Below are 18,770 nucleotides of genomic sequence, written 5' to 3' on the forward strand. Positions count from 1 at the left end.
CCACATGGCACGCTATGCGTCCAGCATTTATAATTTTATACGATAGACATTCTTCCGATTTTATGACTGTAACGAGATAGTTGAAAAATATTTGGCTTTTATTATGCTTTTGTTGTCAAAACACAATTGGTTCGAGTTTCTCGTTATCAGATACGCAACTGCACTTCTCTTATAGTAACATAGGGTTCACAGAAATGCGGAGAATGTGGAGAATTTGTTGAAGCGGGAATGATGTGGCTTTGATCGCGCAAAGAGATCGGATTAGAGTTGATTGCGTGTTAAATTTACATTGGAATTAATTTAATACTAAAGTCAAAATAACGTTCGCGAGCGCGATATAAACTCATTCCGTTACCTTGCAATTTGTTTGGAAGATAGAAAATAGTTTGGCACATTAATATCTTTTATAGAATAAAATTTATATTGATTTATGTTTATTACATTATCAGATATATTGCAAAAATAAACTAAAACTTGATTAAATTTAGAGGAATTTATGTTTTTATAATATATGCAAATTGGCCGCATATATTGTACGCGTTCATAATCGATATCAATTTTACTTACAAGTGAGTTGAGAAAATGTATTCGAAGTAACAGGTGTAGAACATTGCAAAACTGCAAACGATATTACATTCGGCTATTTCGAATAATAACATGGCGTCGTTACGTGCCTTCGAAGATCTTGCTTATTAAATTACTGCAGTTCAACTTTGCACATTATATGCCATCTCGATTTATTTGTCGGTGATATTCCCGTCCCCACGGGAAAGTTTGCGTAATTTCAATCGTTGGTAGACATTTACGACATTGCCTTAATTGCGCTTGCATCGATATACTGGCCAAGAATACGGGGAGGGAATTCGATACAAACGTTAGAACTAATAACCAACTTCTGTCGCCGCAGAATATGTATCTGCCACAGTTTATAGTCTTGCCGAACTATCCGTGACAGTCGGCCAAAACCACACGGGCGGTTTAGTCCGGAATTTTCGGACTATCTATGCCTGATACATCCCCCATTGTTGTCTTACATTTTCTCTACGAGTTATTGGATAACAATGATGACCCGAGATTCAGATTGCCTGACGATTACGTATCGAGCTGAATTATTATTAAAACGTATATATTAATCAGAGATATTAAAATGTTATTATTTCCCAATAATTTTCGTTCATCATAGTCACATGTTATTTTCGATGAGACACAATTTTATAATTCAATTTTCGATAAAGATTTTGGCAGATGTAAATTAATAATACCGAAAGTATCTTATATAAATTTTCGTCAATATTTAATTAATTTATGCTGCATTGGAGAGACAAAATTTATTTAATAAATTTCTATTTTCTTGTATCTTTAAATAATAATAAAATTAAAAAAAAGAATTACAAACATCTCTCCTCTTGAATCTCTTTGAGATTTCTCAATATGCATTTAATTGAGTAGTTGCGAAAAATTGATGCTCGATACTCGAATACGTGCTCAATAATGTTCCATCGATGATTTATCTGTTCAATTCTAGCCGTATGATCCGACGAAAATCGAATCCGATGGTCGCATTTGCCAGTAATTCATCGTATTTACGTAAAGAGCATGGCTTCGACACGTGCCTTAGTACCAATAACAAACTCTGGAAACTGCGATGCAGCCAGCGAAGCGAACGAGCGACCTCGCAAAACTGTCCGCGGCAGTTGGCCGACCCGTCGGGTCGACGGCTGCAGTTTTGGGAATCTTCATTTACGGCTCGTGGCAGCAGCTCGAGTTCTCTCCCTCTCCCTCTCTCCCTCTCCCTCTCTTTCTCTTTCTCTCTCGCTCGTATCCTCTCGCGGTAGGACGTCGACGTGGGGAAACACGAGGGATGGTGGTTGTGCGCCGGGCGGGCGAACCGAAGGCAGGAACGCGGGAATAGAGAACGTGGCTCGCAACCGAGGTATAGGTAGGTAGTAGGTAGATAGGTCGGTCGGAATCGCGCACGGCGAGAACCTACAGACGTCAGAGTAAATGCAATTACCCTGCACCCTATGTAGCAAACTAAGTTAAACTTGTGACCGGGGCTTGGCCCAAACTGTTTGCATTATGTATCCGTGGTCCCGGCCTTATGTGCCACATGCTGCACGCCCGTTACAGGCGCATCCTCTTTCTACCAGTCAGCCTGCTTGCCTGCTAGGTGCACACACATACATACATACATGTCCACGAGCGAGAAGGCGAAGCCACCGTTCCTATGTATGGATATGTCGTCGTCTTCGTCGTCTTCGTCGTCGTCGTATCTCGATCGTTTCGCGATCGCGGCTGTGCTCCTTAATACACCGACTTACTGCCAACGTATGAGGCGAGCTGTACGTGAACGTTGTCATTGTGTGGCGCGTATATGCGTGTGCACTAAAGAGCGGGGAACAGAATTCGATCGAGATGTACCTCATCACGACGAAACTTCGGAAACTCCGCTTCAGCTTGCGCGCGACCGCTATCAACTTTAGTCAACGGGGAATCATCTCACCAACGTCGTTCCTCCCCCGTCTGCCTCGTCGTCGCACTCGCGCGGACAAGATTTGCCACTTAAGTCGAGCTATTCTTCCGGAAAGGAAGAAGACGTCGAAAGGGACCGAGCAATATTAAGGATGTAAGCGAACGATCGATGACCATCGAACGAGAGCCACGTGGCATTGTCTTCTCTCGCGTCTTTTTTTTTTTCTTTTACGGACAAAAGTATTAAATCGTGAAAAAAGCACGTCGTCGTCTCACGACGACTTTCAGCTGTCATTGATTCGAGATATCGTTGATTCTATCGGAATCGGAATATTATGGCCGCGATCGTGTGACAGAAGCAACAGTGATTTGCATAAAGTCTCGCTATTTTCGATTCGAAAACCCCGAAACGAAAGAGCAAACAATTATATTCGTTAAAAGATACTATAATATCTAGATATAAAATAGTACAAGATTTTTTTACAATTTTGATAATATCGAAAAAAACAGAAAAATCAGTATTATCTAGATTTTTTGTGAAATATAATTTTCAATATTGAAACTTTTAAATCGAAAATTAAAATCTTTACATATAAAAATCCAAAAGTAGATTTGAAATATGATTGCACGTTTCTGCGTCAACAATGGCGAAGTAAATCAATATTGGCATGGTATACTAGCATAATTAAATATTGACACTCTCTACGCGGCCAATTGTTGATATTCGTACGCAGAATTCGGTTATATGGCGAGATTATCATTTTAATTGTCTCTTCCGTTATCAAGTTATTGAACGAGAGAGAGAGAGAGGGAGAGAGAAGGGCCGCATCTGTTAATTTTAATCGAGATAGCACTGGAATCCTGAAAATTAAGCGCGCGGGCGATTCTCTTTCCCGAATAGAGACCCTTCTCTCTGATTATGCGAGTGAAAGTAAATTCGCGGCTCTGTTTATCTCGCGAAAATACGGTACGCGTTCTACAACAATGCACGGAATTTCATTGTTAGTTAATCCAGTCCGCTTTACTCGCTCATGTATCGAACGCACTTTCTAACAAACACTCTAATACGTTAACAAAGCGCGGGTATCGCGCGCGCCATAAATTAAGCAATTTCGCCGCGCACATATACACTGTGGAGAAACTTCGTAATGGAAAATACATGGCGATACAGGCTCCAACAACGGCGTTTTCAAAGCTTCAGCAAGTTTCAGTTGCATATTTTCCATCGGAAGAGTTATGGCGATTGTCCGGAACAACGCGTTACGTTATCGAACGCGCATTAACTCGCTTCGAATCGGAATTTTTTTTCCAATGACATTTCACGCGCGGTGGTACTAGTTGCTCTCGTTACTCGGAACGCTTCAAAATGTTACGTCGAGCTTCGTTTTCGTTTCGCGGCATCAACTATTGGCGAATTTAACTATTAATTTTGCATAGAGGCGATGTTATGAAACTTTAATGCACTTTCGACACAAAAGCTTTGTAGCATTTTTACGGTGGTACAACTTTTTAATTAAAAGAACCTGCCTCGAGTCGTTTTAACGAGCTCTCGATTGTGCTTGATAATATTAACGATTATTTTCTTTTTTCCAAATTATGAATGCTTTTGAAAAACGGTAATATATATTTTATAACGCTATAATTAGTGTGTACACTTAGTTATTTATTAAATAAATAAAAAAAAATAGATTGAGAATTAAGCTCGAACGAGAAAAATGGAAAATAAAATCGTATAATAAATGTATTCTCCATATTGTTCTTCTCAATTAAATATGAAGAAAAATTTTTAAAAAGGAGATACAATTAAAAGTTGTTAAAAATACGCTTAATTATATACAATCGACAATGAATATTATCGAATATTGATATTAAATATGCGATATGAGTTAAAGGATGCTTGAAAAGGTATGGAAAATATATTTAGCGATCCGATCGAGATATGTCCTGCGATTTTTTTTGCCTAAAATATATTTTAACATTCTTATGCGAGTTATATTTTAATCGAGAGTAATCGTCTATAATGAACGAAATATCAGCGACCTGTCGATTTAACTTTAAGCGTTTGTTAAAAGAATATTTTGTCACCAGCGCATTTATGGCGTTTCGATGGAGTGTAGTACATTTTCAATACGTTTTAATTGATACAGACAGAATAATCCAACGCTCATTCAACAAGCGAGGGAGGTATCTATAGAAATCAAACAATTCCACGTACGCTATATTAAATATCGAATGCCACGAAGTTCTTTACGCTTCAATACATTTTTCCGATAGCGCGCGCTACCGCGGTTTGGAGTTTCCTTCTCTTTTGCTTTATCGAAAAATCTATTTTGTATTTTTATACGTATAATTCGCAAATTTTTTGCTCTTATATACGTGTAGAAATGAAACACAAATCACTCCTTTTTTATCGGGTGATTGATATAAATCATTTTAAATCTATGACTAAAATCCCCCTGTAAATCGTCATGTTATTCGATGCTCGAGCGATTAATGCCAAACGAAAGTGCGCAATGAGAACGTTGCAATTTTTTCTCTAGTCGTATAGGTTTTCAATAATATTATCGATCCTGAACTGATTGCTTAAGCGAAACGAGAAACGCGCGGTAATGCATTTTAACGAATAAAATTGAGAACTGCAGAGTACCCTAAAATCGAGACGGTCTCAATGAGTCCTCCTTCTTTATCTACAACGAGCGCTTGAAAGCTCGTCGAAAGGGGTCCGCCTTCTTATATCGAGGTCCAGATTATTCTATGCCGCGGCATTCCTTTCGCCGTTAATTCAAATTACTTTGTAATTAAAAAGAATCGATTCCCGGCGACTGCAAAGGCGAAAAAGGCCGACCGGGCGAGTCCTCGAGAAAACCGGAAAGGAGAAGCTTTAGAAGGAAAAGGAATGGGGTACACTGGAGACTTTTCATCGACTTTCCGTTGGTCCGCCCCTTATATACCTGCCTTTCCGCCGATTAAGTGCCTATAAGCGTCCTTTTCTAACTTCGATTTAAATTAAGAAGAATTGAATCGGAACTCGCAGACGTTCGATCGAGCATAGAATATTGTGTCGCCTTGTTAGCCATCAGTTGATCAATTTTTTATTTATTTAATATAGTAAATGAAATTATAGTACATATGAAGAATAATATAGGGGTTGAGTAAACTCATTATTTTCTCATAATATCGTAAATTTTTGCATCGACTATTTTATTAAAATAAATTTTAGATATTTCAATGTGTCTTTTACGGCTTCAAGATCATATTTTTCCATTAAATTAAATATATGTAATACATAATGTTAATGTTTTAATAAAATAATATTGAAAACATGAGGAAATCATTTTACCGACAAACGCGGAAAGTTTCAAATGTCTTTCATAAATGTAAGAGAGAAATATATTCTTATAACATATATACCAGTGTACGATTAACGGATTCCTTATTTATTTATGCATCACAAACACAATTTCCGGAGGGAATCCTAGCAATAAATTTAGTTGCCGCAGAGCACTCAGCTGCCTTGATACGCTTTTGCTGCTTACAATTTACCTTTATGCAAATTCGCGCACATAATTCGGGTTTCTCCCATTCTTGGCATCCCGCGGCACGACAAAATGCCGCGATGCTTGGGATTCCGAAATTAATTAACGCATATTAGTTTAATGACGTTGCGCAAGAAGCAAACCAGACGAATTCTATTCCAAAGTCTCCAAAGTGTATCGAAAGAACTATAGATCATAATAATTAATACGCGTACCGTTAAAATAAAAAAACTTTCTCGGGTATATATTTGCATTTGAAAAAATTGAAAATATCGTATTTTTATACGGGATCCCATTGTGGGAATTCTTTCACCCGCGATATTTAATTAGGAATATTCGTCTGCGTGGAAGTTTGAGCAAATTTATTTGCTCGAGTAATCAGACAGGTTAGCAGATTTTTCAAACCACGCGCCACTTTACTTGCTCCTTTTGGAATTTATTTTGCCCGTATACCTCGCCTTCGCTGGGAACGGAGTCGATAAATCAGTCGACGACAGCCGCGGCATAAACACCCGGTGCGCGCCACTTCCGTTCCAACATTTTTGCCCTCCGCCCCGGTTCTTTCTTCACCCACGCGTATTTCTACCGGTAAGCTGCTGGAATTTGTCGTTACTAGGTTTACACGTGTGTTACGGAAATCGCGACTGACAGCGAGATCCTTAAAACTATGCGCCTGTGTAGTGCATAAAAATGTCTCGAAGTTTCTTAGAATTTATTCTGTATTCGCACTCCAGCTTATTCCGAGTGTTATGTATAATGTGACAAAACTTCATTTTTTTTCCACACATATATTAATTTTTTTTCAATTTAATCTGTTTTAATCTATTTTCAAAAAGGTGACGAACAATTTGCGCCATCTGATACTTTCTTTTTTGTAAGGATTTAAATATGCAACGAGTCATCTGCTAGGAGTCTATAATTTTAATATTCATTAGTTAAACATTCGGATGAATTCGCAATTATCACATCCGCGCGAAATGTCAATCGCTCGAATTTGATTTCGTAATATCGCGAAGATGTCGAGCGATTGTCTTCCGATTCGTTTAAAGCCATCACATCATTCCTTAAATGCCCGACCAAGTTTTCTTGTGTCACGTGAAATCGCAAATTGTGCGACTCGCGAATCGGAGTAAAGAAACTACCAAAGAGTATACGCGGGTACGTATTTTACGTTTATTCGATCGCGCGCCCGTTTGAATCATTCATGACGTCCGCGTTCGTCGACGATAAACTCGGCTTTTTCTTATGTACGTTCCAATTTTGCGGAAAAGTTTCCGCGCGACTACTAACTTCGCCGCGAACTTCTCGTCAAGCGCTATTCATCGGTCGTCGCCCATCTCTGATAATTTTTAATCCGAAGATTCTTCTCGCGTAAGACAGAGAATATTCGCGCATTATCTTTTTAACATTGATAACATTCCAAGCACGAAGACGAATGACTCGGACAATTATTAGCGAATTAACACGTTTGTTCATAGAGTTTCCTAATCGCTAGAGAAGACGATAAAGTATTTAAATGAGATAAATCGAAAAATGTCTATATATATATATCTCTAAATGTATTTATTTTATTCCGATATTAGTAATAATTTAAATATACAATTTGTAAATTATTCAGCTGTTTTAGATTTTTTAAATAATTATTATCGCCTTCCTTGAAAAAATAATTTTTCAAAATGTATCTCGTTTTGCGAGAAAAATAGATGGTAGCATTTTTTATGGGTATATTTTGGCACGAGACATTATCGCATCTCTTGATTTTTATATTGCAATTATCAGATTTATCACAATATATTCGATAGCTTAAATTTGTAATATGTTAATAATCTCAATCGTATTCATTTTTCTCTCTGAGAAATGGGAAAGTTTTCGCTCGAAAATATTTAACATAAAATTCAGTTGGTTTATTACATTAAAGATTTATGACTCCATAAAAAAAGACGAACATATAAAATTTCACGTTATGCCGAAACAACTGCGCGCGCGAAAACTACAGCACACGCTAAAATTTTATTTTTGCCAACTCATGTCTCTATTTTCGCCGTACGACTCACACATAAATCGCTACGTCGGGGTCATGATTAATATTCATCCAGCGCATTTACTCTTTTCAGTCGAACGAACAAAGGTAGCGTAAATCCAAGTTGGCAAAAACGAATCTTTTCGCTCTAATTTTCGCTCGGTTCTCCATATCATATTGCTAATACGTGTTAATTATTATAGTCCGATATGTACGCGGGCATACATTTTACCTAACCGGACAATGCGGATCGAATATCGTACGAAATCGGTCATAACGCGTCGCTGGCTCGAACGCGAAACTCGCCGTCGTCGATTTCCATCGGGATAAGCCTGGATTCGCTGGATTAATGGATGCTGCGCGCAAAACCCTACAGCTAGCGATGGCACTAACGTTCTCGCGCGAGGTATTCAATACCTGACACCTCAATCAATGTATCAATCCTGCCCAAGTTCCTGTTGTCTCGCCAGATAACACTTTTTCGCGGAAAGTATCAATCATCAAGCCGTTTTATCAAAAACAACGTAATAATATCACGCCCCTGAAGGAAAGTCGATACATCTAATAATGGATTGATTTTGTATTTTCATATTTTAAAAATGCCCTTTTCAGTTATGGCTATCGAAATCGATAATTTTGTAGCTTCCTGCCGAAAAATTGTTTTAAAATCTTTATTTCAATTATAAACTTTATGACTATAATTTCGAAATTTTGAAATTGTGATAATATAATTCCAAGATATTAAATAACTGAGTCCTAATATTTGTATGTAAACAATATGTATTATTTTTCAGTTGTTAAAAATGTTAAAAATTATTTCTTTAAAAAATTTTTCATATTATATTAATATGTTTTCAAAAATGTAAGTATTGATATCTGTATTATAGTATCGGAAAATTTATATGCAACTAAATATCTACAAATATTGATGCTTATACGACACTCTTGGAAGTATACATGAAAGTATACTTGGAAATATATATTGCCACAATCTCTAAAATGGGGGAAAGCGAAATACATATCGCACACATAATATACAAATATATGTATTAGTTTCACATTGGCGCAAAATTTTTGCGAGATTTGCAATAATGTTAACAATCCTAAATAAAAATAGTATTTATTGCAAATAGGAATATCGCAAACAATATTGTTTATGCTAACTTTATTTTGCCATTTACCTGCATTCAGATTCGATCTGTTCGAATATATAATACTTTCGGGGATTCGGAGAATCCGATCAATTTAAGATTCGAGATCGAAATGTGTAAACTGTTTGAATAGTTGGAGAAAACCGGAAAACCGGAAAATTCCGAGCACTGGTTCGAGGGCCATCGGTACAAGCGCGAATATGCGGTTATTCGCCCATATGAAGAACGGTTGCATAATAATATATGAGCGATAATCGGCGCATTACATCCACAGTTCCGACCTGCCCTACATTGACCCGCTGTTTAAAAGCCGTTATTATATGAAGGGAAATTGTCACGTTGCCACAGCTAACGTGTTTATTCACGTGGAGTGCGATGTCAATTCTCCGAGTTGCGAAATTTACGTGAATCACGAATATGAACGGAAGCAAATATATTGGAGATGCGTAAATCAAAATAATTCTCAAGAATAACCCTAACGCTATTCAGAGAGTTTAATGTATTAAAGTGATACCGCTGTTCAGAGAGTTTAATGTATTAGAATTTAATGTATTAAAGTGATACCGCGTTATAACAATATTTTTAAAAATTTCTATTCTAAATAAATTTTTAATCGGTATAGATGTAATAGATGATAAAAGATGAAATGTGATCATCGCGAGCAGTGACGCTATAAATATTTCTAAAGAAATTATTCGCGATGATGTGCGTTTATCAAACACGTTGCGGTTCATTTTGCAGCGCAATAAACGTCATACCATGACCGAGAATCATATTAAAATCGGCGCATGTGATTTAATACGATACATTGATTAGCTTTAAATTCAGCTTTAAATTAGTACAGTTTTCAGTTTTAGACGATAGTTAAAATATTTCAGTGTATAAATCATGAAAAATAAATTCATTGAAAAATATATGAAAAATATACAATACTATTAGTTAAATTGTTATATATTCAATTACATATTTAATCTTTTTACTGCAAAGAGTATATTTTTGAATTTCTCACGAAACAACATTTGTTATCATATAATGATTCAAGTATATTCGATATTTATTAAATTACAATATAATAAAACGTTAATTTTTTTTTATTTTTAAAGTTTAAAGTAAAAATTTTTTGCTAATTTTAGCCGGATATATTGGATTTCATATTGTGTTTCATTTCAAATAATTACTACATTTGTGAAGTGATGTAAAATAAAATCAGAAAATATGAATGGGTAAGTTATTAAAAAAACTGGCAATATGGTGTGTAAAATATAGTACTTTGAGGAATATTTTCTATTACTTTTTATTCATCCCATGAGTTATAAATTTTCTAAATTTCACACAAGCAACTTGTATATCTTATAATTAAATATATAATTTTCTTTGATAATATGAAATCAAATATTATTCATACTATGTATATAATACTTCTTAGCTTATCCATTTCATAATAATAATAATAATAATAATTTATTATAGATTATATTTACGCGTATATCATTTTTATTATTAATTTGAATTTTCAATATTTTTTAAAGATATAGCATATTTCAAAATAATACGCACATACAATATTCTACATACATTATATACATAATATAAGATGAATTAATTACAAATTTATTACGAAGATAAAAATAAATTAATTTTATAAATAACAAATAATTATAATTAAAATTACATACCTCATAGATGCTCGATGTCGTTCAATGTCATGAGTCCTCTCTCCTCTCTTCTTCTTTGCTGCTTTGTTCCTTTGCTGCTCCTCATTGGCACTCACACTCGCGAAAACCGTTAATTACGATCGTACTAATCAGCAGAATAATAATCGCGCGACACTTTTTGTTACGGCACTCCCGACGTTTATAATACGTATCATTATTATGTGAGTACGAGAGAACAACGTGAAAACTATAATTCAATTCGCACGAAAACCGCAAGATTAAATTAATCTGTCATCATTCATCACGGCAACATTATATGTATTAACTGATATAGTGTATGTTTTCATTTTGAAATAATTAATACCTTATATTACAATATAATAAAAATATGGATAAATATAGACAAATTAAAATTAAAGTTTGCAAAGTTTCATAAAAAAATATAATATCGCTTTACTGACCATTTATGTGATAGATTTCGATCATGTAATATAAATTTCGTTCTAACAAATAATTTATACGATAAATCACAGATGCCGAATTTTTATTACGTAATTAACAAGTATCAAAGTACACCGTTATTAGATACAATTGTAATTGAACGCATCATCACGCTATTCAACTCGTTTTATATTTATGACAGTTTGTTTTGCGTCATGTGAAATGAAAATAATATTGAAATATAAAGTCCTATTTTCCTTTGATAATGATTTCACCGAGTTCTCTCGTAAAATCAGTTCTCTGTTTCTCCCTCTTACACAAATTTACTTTACACACGGTGCTAAAGTCGAGGCAAATGCTGGTTAAAACGTAAATATGTACCTTCCGAAAATATATAACAACGATTCAGGTAAGTTGTATGACACACATGCTTACGCTTACGAGTCGTTAATAACGATAATTAAATAATTGTGTAGACGATTGTTAATTAGTAACGGAAGAATGCGTTTAATAGTATTTATCGCGATCATATAAGAAATATGACATACGGAGCACCTCGCACGGCTACCTTCTCACTCGAGTCTCGCGATGTAAATGACAAGGTTACACGAAAATAACAGCGTCGAGATCGAATATCGTGTATCAATTTGTGTTGTCGCTATGAAATATTTAATATATTACAAAATATATTAATGCTTGTGGAATACTTTATTATTTGAATTTTAACTCAATTATTAATTATTAATCAATTATTAATTATTCTTTAATAAACTAACAATTAACTATTAATAAACAATGAATCACGGTTTTTCGATACTCGAATTTTTCGATTGGTATTATTTCGCTCTCAGATGAAAATAACGAGCAAATTTTAAACCGGCAAAAAATTTAAAAAAACGCAGTGCGAGATACAAATATCTGAATCCAAGTATTAAAGAGACGATTATCGCCCGTAAAGATTGTGATAAAACGAGAATGTATAATTCCTATCACTTCGATTTGTAAGAGAAATGATCAAAAATAGAACTTTATTAACAATAAGACAAGATAGTAATATGTCTTTCTCAACACAGAAACATTGATTGAATAGTAACAATTTCTGCGCATCGGTTCTCGTTCCCCCGGTCGTCCTTTCCCTACTCAATAATTTTTCGCCTCACTACTTTCGCTCCCCACCACTCATACTATGACGTGTCCCGCTGTGACGCACTGACATTCCTATCAAGTACGTACGCAAGGACGCGTTGTAAAGACACGTCGACCTCTCTTCTCTCACATTTGAAAATATATCGTATGTAAATACAACTCGTCGTGGCTTTAATACTTATGTTTGCTTATGTTTGAAATTGTCAATCCCGAGAATTATCGATATATTGACGGATTACGAGATATAATAAATGAAAGATATAATAAATGAAAAGCGATAATATACCAAGTGTTATGATTGAATTAAAATTGAAGCAACAGAGTATTTCTCTCCGCAAGTATTTTTCATAATAATTTAAATAGGTCGTATCAACACACAACTACGTCACAGATTTAATCGACGGTATTCAACCTTGGCGCGATGTTGTCTTTCATAGACAAGCAAGCCTGTAGTCATTTATGTCGCGAGGCTCGAGCAAAGAGGTAGCTACGCGAAACGTTCCGTATATCGTCGTATTATTTCTCTTATTAAACACGATCTTTCGTTATGAATTGCCAATCCATGCGATTATTTAACTCTGACGGTTAACGTAAGCGTGTATTCCATACGATTTACGCTGAATCGTTATATATTATATATTTTTTTAAAACGAGTTGAATAACGTGACACGACGCGTTTAATTAAAATCGTATAAAATCTAACCATATATTTGATATTTGTACATGATTGAAATCGCATGAGTGGTTGGTAAAACGAATGTTTTTTTTGCTAAACTCTGTGAAACTTTAATTTTAATTCGAATATATATAAACATATCCGTATTTTTATACAAGATATTAACTATTTCAAAACGAGACCATATATTATTAGTTAGCATCAAATATTACTGTGACGAATAATGACGAATTAATTTAATTCTTGCGGTTTTCGTGTCGTAGTTAAATATATAGTTTTCACGTTGTTCTCTCATTGTCATATAATAAGATACGTGTTACAAACGTCGGAAGTGCCGTACAAAGTATCGTGATTGTCATTCTGATCGTAATTAATATTTTTCGCGAGTGAGTGCCATGTGAGTGCCATGAGAAGCAGCCAAGGAGCAAAATAGCAAAGAACAGGAGAGGAGGGCAACTCCAGGAAGGACTTCAAGCGACAGTGAGTAATTTTATTAATTGTAATGATTTTTATAAAATTATTTTTCCTTTTTACCTCTGCGACAGTGATACATTTTACATCATTATGTCTTTTAATGCGTGTAAAATATTTTACGTGCGTATTATCTTGGGATATGCAATTTTTTCTTGACATCAGACATTTTTTAAAATACAATAGTAATTTTCATTTATTAGACATAATGCTGTAATTTTTGTTTTTATTTTAATTTTATCACATTATAGATATATATTTAATCATTTCGATAAATCTGTTTATATAATATATTAGCAAATTTTAAATTTTCGCTTCAAGAACGTTCCTAATTTTAAGGAAGTCATCGATTCGCGTATCAAAATATAATAAAGGAATGTAATCCCGTTTTATCCAAATGCTCCTAAAGTAATATCGTCGATTCGCATGTCCGATCTATAATTTCAAAGCATCAATATCTACATTTCTAAGACGCTTGAGAGTATTCGGCAAACTCGATTCAATTAAGTTTTCTCGAAACGGCGAGTCTTTAAGACTCGGTTCGATCGATCGGATGATGGAATTTCCGCAAAAATTTTTCATATTCCGGAATTAATGTTGCGGCGAGTAATTGTCGTTAGCACGCGCTTCGATGCACCGATTCGAACCTGCTTTCTTCGTTTGCCGTGAAAGCTCACGAAACTCAATCGACGAGAAGTTTGCCTGTCGCGATGTTCCGTCGAGTTGCAACGATAGCAACGAGGCAAACATCGAGTTGGAGCAACCGATGAGTCTCGATAGAATCGATGCGGAGATTACGACACGGTCGTTGCTTTAGGGAACATAAACTTGATTTACGCACTTGTAGAATCGGTCCGCCTGGAGCGCGCGAGTCATTTGTAAAGCATCGAAATATCGAAACTGCTATCGAAAACAGCTTTACGGCCGCGTTGCGCTTTATACGATCTGCAAGCGAGGGGGAGAGAATGCGGCGAATTATTTCATCGTCAGTTGTTCCATTTCACGGATTAAATTTGAACCTGCACAATATAATATTTTGCACGCTCGCTCGAACGAATGTGACTCGTGTTGATGATTTATGATTGGCCTTTAGCGATTTCGACAATTATAATAACGGCGATTTGGAGATCAGGTTGCCGATCTCATTATCGTGGTTCGTGTCGTTTCCCTTCGTTGAATATATTCAGATTGATTTCCAGGTTTGAAATTTTCATTCCTAATGGGAAACTAATCGTAAGATAATTCGACGCGCACGATAGTAAGCGCCGAGCGTGTAAACACCCCGGGATTGAGTTTAACTCAGTCTGCGCATCTAGTGTACGTCATCGGTTAGCGTCAATTCGCAGTAACGAAGCGCCTGCAATGCTCGCTACAGCTCAATACTGTCCAAATTATTGTAGATATCATGCCTTGATGCGACAAATATTGTTCGACCAACTATTGTTCGATAAACGCCGCTTAAGATTAACGTCGTAACATTGAGTAAAATTTAACTCTCTTGACAAATAAAAATATCTCACAATCACAAATACCTTCGTAAATGTTAAATAAAAGCTGCATCTTCAATATCGAAAAGATATAGAATTTTGAACGACAACATATCATAGGATATCGCGTGGCACAAATTAATTATTTCATTATAATAATGATGTAACAATATAATAAAGTAATAATTAACGAGATCCGCGCATATGGCAGCATTTGTAAAACTTTACATTATAAATCGAACGATATCACGTTCGTTATTAATTACATGCAGTAAATTAAATACAACTCAATATTTGATGTTGTTATGATGATGTAAAAGTGATATCGCAAATAATAGATTCTTTTGTTTCATTTCATTTTTTATAAATGTTGTTTGTGTTGTGTCGCTAAAATAAATATTTCGTACAAAATTTATTATTATACGCTGTTTATTAGCGAATAATCTCAATCGTGAGTTGACGGATACATTCATCGACTATTATTTTTTTACGCTCGATTGTTAACCGCGCTTCCGGACATCCGAGAGGAAATAATAACAGAATAATGTATCACCCGCGTGTATTAATGGGACACCAAGCGCGTGTGCATTAATGATGAACTCGATTAACTGATACCGTCGGTCACGAGACACAAATCGGCGTTCTGCGACTCGCTCCTAATTGCGAGCAAATATTGTCGGTGTTAGCTGAAATAATAACCCTGGAAATCTGTCGAATAATTCTGCCGGGAAGCTGCATACGCTGCAATGGAGTTAATAAATGAGAGCCCGTAAACTATAGTTTGATGATGTTTATTTATGCAGAACCCATTATTTCATCAAATACAAAATTTTGTGTAGAAATTTCTTTTTTTTTCGTAAAAAACGTTATATAAATTATTTATATGAACAATATGGTAATCAATATTGCTAGGACAAAAGTATTTTGAGTAACCCAAAAATTAAAAACTATATTAGGCGATTTAAGACATGATCGAATTAAAATAAAAAGTATATTATGAGGTTTAATTTCCTACAAAATTTGATTTTCGTCTATATTACTATGTTGCTTGTATAAATAATTCATTAGCCGCAACTCTTTAATATCGGCATTAAATACATGTGATAAACCGGACGCGATATTAATGATTTCATTTATTTCGCTTTTGAGTCAAATTGCATACTATATGCACGGTTGCACACAGAGGGAAACGCGCTTTATAATTTCCAACCATTATCGGGCGCAACGCGCGAATCGCACGTGGGATTCACACACGGGGGAGAGCGGGGTCCGCAAAAATGGAGAATTTATTTCCCCAACGTGACCGCAACGTTATCCCAAAATAGGTGACCACAAGCGTACAGTAACCGCGATTCACCGATAGCAACGATCAGTGTGCTGCTTTACTCGTAATGACGGACAAATATTTAACAAGTACCTGCTCTGGACATTCTTGCCCAGACGTTTAAACGCGACTTTCTCTCTGTCTCTAGTGAAATTGCGAGAGTTCAAAGCGCCATCGGCGACGTATGTGCACGTCGATTGCGCTAATGCAATTTTACTTCCAAGTAGAGAATAGAATTTTTTATCATACACAGAGAAAAAGTCAATCGACGAACTTTATATAGCGAGAAGTGAGGAAATCTATGACAGATACAAAGGTACAAAGGACAATAGATGTAGGAGTAAAATTCATTTCTCGATTTTTCTTTATTGAATTAGAGGGAAGAATGCACTCTTATTAAAATGGATAAGGAAAATAATTTCTCTATAGTTATCTGTTCAGCAGAGATTTTTTCAATTGTACATATTTTGGAAAATAGGAAAGAAAGAGAGAAATTAATTATCTTATTAATATTTATCTTATTAATATTACATGTCAAGCAATGATAACGAGAATATTAACTGTATGATTGTCAATGAATCGAGAAAAAAATGTACCGGCATATTGCGATTTTAATTCCGCGAGCGAATTTGGAGGTATTAAATTTGAGCACAAGTATAAGATTGCGATCGTAAAAAGCCGCGGATATCGGTCGGAGCATTTTTCCGATGAAATAACATGTTTGCCGGGAGCATCGGAACAAGAAGGTACACACTCGCTTTTGCTACTTTTTCGTTTCTTATTCCCGTTAACCGGGCCATAACGGAGCACCCTGCTACCACCGGGGTGAACGTTCGCTCGAAGCAAGTGTCGGGAGGAGGAAGATTACAGCTGTGGGAAATGGTTGTATCCCTTGTTTCACGCGCGGAATTATATCGGGAACCCGACGATTTCTTGCCCGACGGCGTCCGCAAAATTGTACTGGCCGTGCAAACAAAATAATCGCATTTCCGTGGATCGCACGTGAGCTCTATTAAATCGCGTTGACGTTTACGGTTGCGGGCTAATACGCGCCGCCATTTAATTTCGAAGCTCTATATATACTCATACGGTGTGTATGATTCCATCTCCCGTTCTCTCCCGCGCGGCTGCGAAATAAATGTTAGCTACGCGATGTTCGGTTATACGTACGGACATTCTGTTAACGGAAAAAAATATCGCGAAGATACGCGGATATTATTTTCCAAATCGAATATAATGCAACGTAGAAAAAAAACTAGTTTTTCCATGACAAAAAAACGCCACTGCAATTTTTTTTGCCGGAAAACCAATATGTATCCTTTTAAAACAAATATTCTTTTAGCGAAGATTTCTCTTTGTTATTTTATATGCAAATTTCTATCCAGCGGAATATACATCTATATTTATTTATTTGATTTGTATCTTGAAAGCAGCCGTAAATTCTAAATTTTCGTAGAGAGATCTGTTTTCGAAACAAAAATATTTTATTGGACTTACATGTCTGCGTATTTCAAGTAGAGAAATTTTCGCATACATGGCATATGTGTGGCGTAATGGATGTTACGCTCGACGGGGATAGTGTTACAGAGCCGTAGCCGAGGTCGTAGTCGAGGTGAATGTATCCGCAGATTTATGCTAATAAAAGTTTCGGGCCGTATATTCGCATATTCACCCCGTGCACGGATTTCAGTCGTCACTTTAAATCGCGCAACAGCATTTTAAAGGGCGCAACCCTCTCATCCTCGTAAAGAATACAAGAATGTGGCACGCTGTTCCTTACGATATAAGATCGGAGTCGCGCCACGTCTTCGTCCCGTGGAATGTATGCATGAGGTCTCAGGTGTGGCCGAGATATTTTCCAGACCGCCCGGTACCAGCCGGGGTTAAATTTATAATCTAATTCCTTGCTCGCGTGCACTTCTTTTCTTAAATCCGTAACAATCGCGGTTACGATCGTCTATTCAGGAAATAATCTTAGATACCGCTTATCTATCTGCGAGTATTACTCCCTATTAAAAAATCGTAGGCGTCGATCTCGAATTTGCGACAATAGCAACTTGTTGGAGAGATATGAATGATCGAAAAGCGCTTTAAGTCAATGAAAATGATTAATTTGATATTTAATAAAAATCTCTCTAATTGTTTTAAATTATTTTTTTTTCTTTCCTTAAAAATTGCGAATAATAATTCTTATGTAAAAGTATAAAAAAGCAACTTACATAAGATTTACATCTTTAATTTCATAGAAATATATATTTCACACTTTTATTTAAATATTCTAAAGAAAGAATGCTCGAGTAACACATATTTCTATTGTCACGATTCAATAGTCACAGGGATCCTTTCCGAGTTTACGTTATAAATCCGAGCTCGCGGATTATGGCAGCATCA

At 35.7% G+C, this 18,770-nt stretch overlaps 2 protein-coding genes across 6 annotated transcripts in view; one reads left to right on the forward strand and one right to left on the reverse strand.

Annotated features, from left to right (window-relative positions):
* Rcc1 (Regulator of chromosome condensation 1) overlaps positions 1-11,028 on the reverse strand; it is a 60,740-nt gene extending 49,712 nt beyond the window's left edge. Inside the window, exon 1 of the mRNA XM_083081340.1 lies at positions 10,856-11,028. The gene's annotated coding sequence lies outside the window, so the exon portion shown is untranslated. The remainder of the gene's footprint in view (positions 1-10,855) is intronic.
* The window catches only part of LOC145961290 (irregular chiasm C-roughest protein), a 152,502-nt gene that overhangs the window by 46,070 nt on the left and 87,662 nt on the right, over positions 1-18,770 (forward strand). Inside the window, exon 1 of one of the 5 annotated variants that reach the window (XM_083081339.1) lies at positions 12,156-13,577. The exons of the other annotated variants lie outside the window; for them this stretch is intronic. The gene's annotated coding sequence lies outside the window, so the exon portion shown is untranslated. Of the gene's footprint in view, positions 1-12,155; positions 13,578-18,770 lie in introns of those variants that run through there. 5 annotated transcript variants of the gene reach the window in all.

Source organism: Camponotus vicinus, unplaced genomic scaffold (assembly GCF_025532165.1).
Source record: "Camponotus vicinus isolate PSW18456_S1 unplaced genomic scaffold, iyCamVici1.0 SCAF_11, whole genome shotgun sequence".
Classification (NCBI taxonomy): domain Eukaryota; kingdom Metazoa; phylum Arthropoda; class Insecta; order Hymenoptera; family Formicidae; genus Camponotus; species Camponotus vicinus.